This window comes from Zingiber officinale, chromosome 9B, assembly GCF_018446385.1.
Source record: "Zingiber officinale cultivar Zhangliang chromosome 9B, Zo_v1.1, whole genome shotgun sequence".
In the NCBI taxonomy this organism is placed as follows: Eukaryota; Viridiplantae; Streptophyta; class Magnoliopsida; order Zingiberales; family Zingiberaceae; genus Zingiber; species Zingiber officinale.
Window position 1 is genome coordinate 62,326,518 of NC_056003.1, and position 9,630 is coordinate 62,336,147.

At 37.4% G+C, this 9,630-nt stretch overlaps 1 long non-coding RNA gene across 1 annotated transcript; it reads left to right on the forward strand.

Moving 5' to 3' along the window:
* The first annotated feature begins 2,683 nt into the window (after positions 1-2,683).
* On the forward strand, positions 2,684-3,157 carry LOC122022702. The gene is made up of 3 exons (XR_006123065.1): positions 2,684-2,696; positions 2,766-2,866; positions 3,136-3,157. It is a non-coding gene; the product is annotated as an uncharacterized LOC122022702 (long non-coding RNA).
* Positions 3,158-9,630: the final 6,473 nt, after the last annotated feature.

The following is a 9,630-nucleotide window of genomic DNA, read 5'->3' on the forward strand; positions in this document are numbered from 1 at the left end:
AACAATGGCCGGCCACCATCTCCTTAAGAGGGTCGGCCCTCTTGCTTGGTGACCAAGCAAGTAGGGGTCGGCCATAATAAATTCAAATAGGAGGGTTGTTTTGAATTTTTAAAATCTTCTCTTTGTAGAAAACTATAAGTTTTAAAAGAGAGATTTTAATTTTAAAAAAAAACTTTCCTTATTTGAATTAGGCCACATGGTTTAATAGAGAATTTTAATAGTTTTAAAACTTTCCTTTTTTAACCATCCTCATGGTTTTAGAAAAAGGAAGAGAAGTTTTAAAAATTAAAATTTTGTATTCATGTTAAAAAAGGAAATTTTGAAGAGAAGTTTTAAATTTTAAAACATGGTTTTAATTTTTAAAACTTTCCTTTTTAACATCCACTATAGGAAAGAGAGCTTGTAAAATTTTATAAGAGGATTTCTTCATGTAAAATTTTATAAAAAAAAAATATTTTCTTATCCTTGATGAGGTGGTCGGCCACCTTGCTTGGTGCCCAAGCAAGGGGTCGTAATCAATTAAATCTTGAATCAATCCATGATTGGTGATTGATTCAATCAAGAGGAAAGAAAAGGAAAAATAAAGGGAAAAGGAAAAACTAGAAGAAGATTTTAATTTTGTAAAAATTCTTCCCTTATTTGCCTTGGGCAAGTAATATAAAAGAAGGGGAGAGGAGGCCTCATGAGACATAACTCTTATTCTTTTGCTTGGTGATCCTCTTGGTGTGGCCGGCCGTCTCTCTTCTCCCTTTCCCTTTGCTCTCTTTTGCTCTTTGTTGGTGGTGGCTGAATATTAGAAGAAGGAGAAGAAAGCTTTGGGTGGTGTTCATCTTGGAGGATCGTCGCCCACATGACGTCCAAGGCGAGGCGAGGAATACGGCAGAAGATCTCGAGATCATTAGCTTGCAAAGAAAAGGTATAATTAGCAATTATTTTCCGCATCATGCTAGTTATTTTTCTTTGTATGAATTCCAAACACAAGAGGCATTAGATCTAGTTTTTCGAATTAGTAATTCGTGTTTTTGTTTTTCTTTGTTTTTCTAATTTGTGATTCGATTGTTCTTTTTGGTTAAACACTACAACAAAAACTGCAAACGACAACACCCCTACGACAACGGTTTTAAGAGAAAGCGTTGCGTATTTGCTCAAAGACAACGGTTTTTGCCAAAACCGTTGTCTTTGAACTCCCCATTAAATATAAAAGACAACGGTTTTAGCAAAACTGTTGTCATTGAGCGACTTTTTTTTAAAACGACAACACTTTTTACAACGGTTTTATAAACCGTTGTCTTTATCCGTGTTTTTAGCGGCTACGACAACAGTTTTCAAAAAACCGTTGTAGTTGAATTTGGTCATTTCCCCCCTTCGCTGTTTTCCTTTCCCTCGCTGTTTTCTTTTCGGCGCCGTGTTTTCGCGTTCCCAAACCTAAGCCATTTATCTTATCCTCTCCTCATACGATGTTGTGCTCCTTCTCATTTCCTGGTGAGCTGCGGCGTTCTCCAATGGGCTGTCGAAGATCCAGACGCACGGGAGGGAGAAACCGGAGAACGGGATCTGCCACGACGACAGCGCGCCGTTGGTGAAGGCAGCGCGGTTTGTGTGGAGTTTCGCAGGGGAGCGGCGGAGGAAGCTTCTTCTAGATTGGTTGGCGCTTCGAAGATGATCACTTTAGGTTCCGCTTCCCCGATTCCATGTCAAGATTCTGTTTCCGAGAGATTTTTGCATTTACTCTTGTTTTCTGCTAGGAGAAAAAGAACGATTTTGTCGTTGATCTTCTTTGGTGGTCATAGGTGGGCTTCGAAGATCGTCGTGATCTTCCTCTTCTCCTCTTTCTCACGGGCAGGATCGGCTCTTTTTGTCTAGGAATCTCGTCGAATCCCGAAATAAAAAATATCTTTTTTTGGTGAGATCCCGAACCTCTTCTTCTATTGTATTTCATTTGTTCTTTTCTCGCTGGCTATCGCTTTGAATTGCGGTGAGTTCTTGATCTTTTCCGGGTGATTTATGGAGTTCCAGAATTAGATTTTAATGCTAAATGCTGAAAGTCTTTAGCTTTTGTCTTCTTTTCTTGTGACAGATCTGGCGAACTTAGTTTTGCGTTCTCTGTGATTAACTTAAGATTCATCATATATACAAGGCTTAACAAATTTGGTTTGTTGCTTGGTCTTCAGATCTTCCACCTGATTTATAGAAGTAAAGCAATTATACACCATGAAAGCACTCATCTTTGTTGGGGGATTTGGCACTCGCCTCCATCCTTTGACACTAAGTTTCCCAAAGCCATTGGTTGATTTCGCCAACAAACCAATCGTACTTCATCAGGTATGTGCATTTTGGCCCTATACCATATTGTTGGTACATACATGAATGTAGATATGAAATATCGTGTTGTGAAGTTTGGTGATACAAAAACTATGTTTTACTGATTTCCCTTGTAAGTTCTCAAAGGAAGTAACCGGATACAAAAGGGCATATAGAGGATGCCATGATGAGTTTTCAAAATCTACAACTATTTTACTTTTGGTTGAATTCAATTTTCCTTTAAATTGTTTTGCTGTCGTTCTGTTGTCTAGTTTTGGGGTTTCAGTTCTGCTTTTTGGTTAATTTTGTAATTCCATAAGTAACTATTTCATCTTCATCTGAGGGAGGAAGTTATTTGAAGTTTGATCTATTAACACCTCACCTCTTTGGATAAGGTACACATGCACATCAAGTGTTTGATGTAATTCCTCATAGATCCTAATATGCCATCTGAATGATACAAGGTATTTGTGAATGACCAATTCCTCAACTGGGATCCCGAGCATCGAATCAAAGTTCAAATTGTCTCTGCAAGGGCCTATCATTCCCTGTTCATGCACAACATGTAAGTGAAAAATACTACTAATAAGAATGCTACAGATGCTCTTCAACTCTACAATTCGACAATTATCCAGATAAGTCATCTTTGCGTTGGTTCTGTTGATCTCTAGTAGTGAATCATAGTTGTGTTAGTAGCACGCTGGATCATACATATGCATATATTAGTGTTAGTGAGCTAACTATCTCCTCTTTCTCTCCTTAATGTCAAGGGAAAACATGTAAATTAGAAGAAGAAAAACTCTTTTTTGCATGAAATAATTGGAAGGATCGCAGGTGCATCCGTCCTACGCCAGAAGAATTAGAGGATTTCAGTACTCCGGACTTCACAATTTACAATGCTGGCTAGTTTCCATGTAATTGATACACACACTACATGACTTCAGGGCGGCAGTTCGGTTGGGAGGCATGTCGTTTACTCATTCCTCTATCAGAAGCGTTTCTTTTTTTTTAGGCCGTCGCTTCTCTATTTTCCCCTTATTTTGCAATTTATGAGGTTGAACTATGGAATTTTAATCAATTATGCTTGGATTTTTCTAGGTTGTTACTGCTGTGGCTACTTTGCTTGGGCTGGAGAGGTAGGCATGTAAAATTGTTTGATGAAATTCCCCAGTGTGTAGTTATTGTTATTCCCTTCAAGGTCTTGTAATTGAAGTGTACTAACTTAACTGTGTAGGGAATTCTCTGATTCCATCTTTGGCATCTCTGTTGTATTTGCTACTCTAGTTATTGTACGATGCTCAGGTAAACTAGTTTTCTTTTTTGGTTTATGTTCTATAGTCCTTGTGTATGCCATGATGGTAATTTGCAATTAGACTCTATTCATGTGAGTTGACTTTGTATGAATCTGGAAAATGTTTTTTCTTGGGAACTGTGTTAGCCATATTTATCATCGAGGAATATAGTTGAATACTGTTGCCTGAGAGTTAGAATTGGTTTGAGTGAAGCAACTGATAATCCTATAAACTTCTAATGGTTTAGTCTGTCATTGTCATGGGCTAGAACAATTTAATTAGTTTGTTTGCCATATCCATCTCCTGCGCTTCTAGAAGAAACTTGTATGATGAACACAATTTATAGTAGAGCTTGTGAAAACAATGAGTTTAAAGTCGTTTCTTTCTCAACCGACTTGTAGACAAAGAAAATTGGTCTTGTTTGGTTAGTGAAAGTTGTCAGATCGTTGTCGGAAGAACTGGCATGAACACTCTTACTAACCAGACTGGCGAAGTTACAAGTTGATCTTACACTTCTATTCCATCTTGTTGTTGATGATAAATGTTAAAGTGCTCTAATTTTGAGAAAAATTTATGCTTGACTTGGACTTCTTTATTTCTTCTTCTAACTCTTGACATTTTGTATGGCCAATAAGTCATTTGCAAGGGATGTTCAATCGAACTATCAGATTATTAGAAGCATGTATCGAGCCAATGTAAGTCCATTTGCATGTCTAAATATCATTTTATTTCTCATTCAGCCACAATATTTTATTATCATTTTTTTGATGCCAGATATGTATTTGACGGTCAATCTCCAGAGCTGAAGAAACAAGAACTTGCCAAAAAGCTAGTCTTTACATTTTTGTCATTGTTCCCCTCCTTTTTTTTTTTGCAAGATAATGATAATCTTTAAGATTATTTTATTCTTTAGATATTCAAAGAGGGAAGATGCAACTAACGATCTTAACACAACAATTGAGGTCATTGCTTATGCATAACAAGTACTTTTATTGGGACACTTTAGTGTGCTAGAATTTCTCCGTCATTTAATGGATCCTAGTTCCAAAAAAATCTTTGTGATGGAATTATTCTGCTTATTGCTAATTGAATTACTGTATTTATCCTCATCCTTATTTTTCAGGTTCTTGAAGAGCTAAGACTCACTATGGATCAGTTCATTGATTTGTGTATTCTCTCTGATGTGATTATTGTGATAGCATTAAAGGTAAACTTTCTTATGAGATATTGTACATTCAACAAGTTTAACATATAAGGCTAGTACTCTATTGCTTACTGTTTACGAAATTTGATAACTAATGTTCATTCAAATCTCTAGTATGATAATGCTTGTGTAGTTGAATATGGTGCCAGTGCTGCAACTGTTCCATGTCTATGTTACTTAGACTTGATATAGTGTTCAACATGAGTATGATCGCAATCTCAGACATGAATAGACTTGCTTGTGTAGTTGAATATGGTGCCAGGCTGCATCCTAAATAGACATTTGAATAGTTGATTTGTTTCTTTTATCCTGGAATTGCTTGTATTGCATAAGTTTGTATTGCATAAGTTAAATTCTAAGACTATAAGTTGGTTATATTGCTTGTATTTTTTGTAGATTTATATGAATAAATCTAAATCAGAATTCTGGAATTCTGGAATTGAGTGTCGTCATGGAATTGCTTTATATTAGAGCTATGTGAAATCCTGAAATTTCTTGTATTGCATAAGTTTGTATTGCATAAGTTTTATTTCTTAGACTATAAGTTGGTTATATTGCTTGTATTTTATGTAGATTTATATGAATAAATCTATACTGGAATTGATAAGTTTTGTTTAATTTTCCTCTTGCAGGTACGTAACTCGGCCAATTCGTGAGGCTTGAGATTTTTTATGCAAGGAGTGAGCTTTGTTAGGATGTAGCTTGCCTTGCTAATTTGTAAATTAAAAGTCATATGGAGAACAACAAATGGAAAACATGTGATTTAATGTATATGGAGAACAGTAATGGAAAACATGTGTATTTTGATGAGTAACAACTCATTTTGTATATTTTTATAATATATGTGGCTACAAGATGAATTATATATGGATGTTTATTTTGGATTTAATCTAGTAAATATTTAGTTTTGTATTGGTGGTTTGCTTATATTAAAATAAGATTAGTTGTTTGGTATTAATGAGCATTAAAGACAACAGTTAAAAATGTTGTAAAAACTAGGTAAATCACAACGGAATTTTTTTGTAAAAAGTGATAAAAGACAACGGTTTTATCCGTTGTAAAATATATTAAAACTGTTGTAAAAAAATAAAACGAGTCAAATATTATCTACCACAACAATTTATATCTGTTGTAAAAAAAGTCTACCACAACGGTTTTAAAACGTTGTCGTATCCTTCGTAGCCAAATTTTGAGCATATAAACAACAACGGATAAAAACCGTTGTCAAATGTCTACAAAGACAACGGTTTCAAAACCGTTGTCGTAGGGCAATACATTCTACAACACCCTCAGTTACAACGGTTTTTTGACCCTACGACAACGGATAATATCCGTTGTCGTTTGCAGTTTTTGTTGTAGTGAAACCTAGAGTTATATAAGGAAATTAAATATTAGCTTTCCTTAAAAGGCTTTGTCTAGGCGGTGGTGGATGCTCCCATACCCAAGAAGGCCATGTGCCTTGCCATGCAGTCCTGGAAGTCAATTTTGAAAATTAATATTTAATTGAATTTATAACGTAGGTGGATTTGGATTAATAGTGTTAAGTTCCGCTTGCGATCCAAGTCTAAACCATTAAGAACAGATAAGTTAAATTTGGAATCAATGATGTTAAGTTCCGTCTGCGATTCCTAATTTAACTTCTAAATAACACAATAGGTTATTTAGGAAAGATTCGACACTTGTATAAAATTTTTGTACAGTGGAACCGGTACGATCTTCCTAGGACCAACCAACAAGTATCTCATGTGTTATGTCAGTTCACATGTTCTCCCACGTGCTATGCCAGGCTACAAGATGTAAAAGTATTTGAGCCTAAGGGCCTGGCCCATTAAGCTAGATTAGCAAGACCAAAGGGAACAAGTTGTGGTCCTATAGGCAAGAGTACCCAGTCAGTTGGGGTGAGTAGATAGGATTTGAGCAACTGATAAGCAGGACCAAGTGGATGGGTGCTTGAGTCGAAGGAGCGGATCTGACTAAGCAAGATGATCATATCGATGGGGAAGATCCGACTGAGCAGAGCGATCAGATAGGTGGAGTAGATCCAAGTGAGTAGGGCAATCAGATCGGTGGAGTTGATCCTATTAACCAATCTTGATTTTAACTTCTACCTCACTTTGTCTATTGACCATCTAGTACATGTGGAGATAGACCTGACCCCGATTCAGTACCAAAGGTTCGACGGTTCAAAACTACCATTTTGATGATTCCTGGGGATCAACACTGATGCAGTGATAATAGGGGGCCCACTAAGTGCGGGTCAAAGGATGGAGATCTTAGCCGACGTGGAGGTTAAAGTCAAGGAGGTCAACGCCAGAAAATCAACGAGCTCACCAAAGGGAGCCGAGCGGAGCTCTCCTGCAGTGGTCGATCGGGCATGAACTACCTGACCGGCAAAGGGTTGGTCCAAACAAAACACTCGTACAGCCAAGATCATCAAGCGCTTATCACAAAGCAGAGTTAAGTTGGGACAGTCGGAGCGTTATCCGGTCAGCCGGTAACAAGCTACCGAGTCGAGTCATCGCAAGGAAGAACAGCCAAATCTATCCGAGCAAAGGAGTTTCCAGCCGAGCGGCTATCCCACTCAGTCAAGTAGAGGGATCATTGATGTATCTATTAATATCCTTCTAGGAAATAGTATCGCTAACACAAGGCATGGTCAACAAGAGGATCATACGACAGAAGCTTCTATTGTCTTTTCAGGGATATGCATGATTTGTTAAGGTATGATATCAGAGAAACTTTCCTGACATGTCCTTTCATAGGACAAATTAGAAAACATGCTCATGCCTTGAGGAGTATGCACGTCGCCCGCTGGGGCCCCATATAAAAGGAGGTCCATGCACTGGCGGAGGTACGCGTTATTCACTATTCACAGAAATAGGTACATATGTATAAAAACTAATTTGAGAGGAAAAGACTCTCGAACCAAATGTCAAAAACATACAGCATTGCTAGGAGTTTATCCTCTATAGTCGAGGTAAACCCCTTCATCATCCCACAATTCACTTACATGATAATGCACTCAATGCAACTCACACCCTCACAAACAAAGTCAAACCAACAACCAATCACTCACTCATAGAATATCACACAACACCATGACCATAAAACAAAGTCAAACAAGCCACCAATCACTTGCTCACACAATAACAAACAACTCCATGACATGCAATTCAAAAGGTAATCAAATAACGTGAGTAAGCATTACCAATGTGATGAGCAGGTGATGTTCGGCCATGGGAAAACAGCATAACCAATGTGATAAGCAGGTGATGTTCGGCCATGGGAAAACACGGACAAGAGCATTTGCACAAGTAGTGGCTTCAATGCACGGACATCAAATAGAAAGCATCACTTCTTATGATATCGTCCCACTTTTAACAAGTGGTCAGCTATCAACGGATTTATCATATCTTTACCACGAGCCGTTTGCTGCGGACTAGATATATTCTTATGGTGGATCTATGAACCCTCTTTGGGTTTTTTGGCAAAGCCCCAGCCATCAATGGATTTGGCGTTGTCCTTACCGCGAGTCATTTGCTGCGAACTAGATAGATCATTATGGTGGATCTATTCACCCTCTTGGGCTTTTTGGCAAAGTCCCGGCCATCAACGGATTTGGCACTATCTTTACCGCGAGCCATTTGCTGCGGACTAGATAGATCAAATAGGTGGACCTATTCACCACCTTCTCCTAAGCCTCTCACCTCACACCCCACCATATACAAACCACTCTTGGCATGACACCTCACACTCCCCACCATATACAAACCGCTCTTGGCATGACACCTCACCCCCCCCATCATATACAAATCACTTTATGCATGACACGTTCATAAGTCCACACACTCAACCCAAGCAATCCACTTACAATTTACAAAGAAACATCTTGACACAGCAAAATCAACCATGGATGCAAGCACACCCCTTGGACGGCAAATCATCAGAACACGGACACTAATCCAACTCGAACGGATAAGTGCTAGGCCGAGGATAGATCAATGAACCGATCGAGTATAGCGTTATTCACTATTCACACCTATGCTGTTGTTGCTTCGTTTTCTTCCTTTTTCTAATGACTGACTTCAGTGTCGAAGGGCCAATTTCGGGGACCCCTTCCTTGACTCGGTACTGACGGTTCTTGTATTGTAGAGCGGAGCACGGCCTACATCCAGTCAACGCAGCACTCACATCCTTAGCTTGCCATTTTTCTAATTTTCAGATAGGATCAAACATTTAACCTCAACCGTCTAAGACGATTACAGTTCGAAACTGTTGGTTCACAGTTTATCACAATTTAAGATTATTATATTATTTTTTTAAAAAAATATAAATAAAAAAATATAAATTTATAAAATTATTTGTCGAACTAGTTCAACTTATTAAGAATAATTCTATAATAAAAATATTAATTAGTTATTAAATAATTATGATTATAAATTAATTAATTAATAAATAAATAAGTGCCTCTTATTTTTTTAATTATTAAGAATAATAAAATAAGAAAAGAAACTAGTTATTAAACAATTAATTAACTAATATATGAAAAAATTCATAGTTGGAGTGTGGTTGGTTAGGATGGTTACTTCTAAGATCCCACTTTGAAACTACAAATTAATTTTTAACATATATATATATATATAGAGAAATTAAAAAATAAAAAATAAAAGCACGTTGAACAGCTGGTTTGACAATTAATTTAATCGGGTACCGGCCTATTTAATTCGATTATGGGCCCGGGCGGGGTACGGTTCATACGTGGCCCGGGTCAGATTTACTTGGAGGCTTCTAATATAATCGTCTACAACAAAATGTGTGTACATATTGATAATC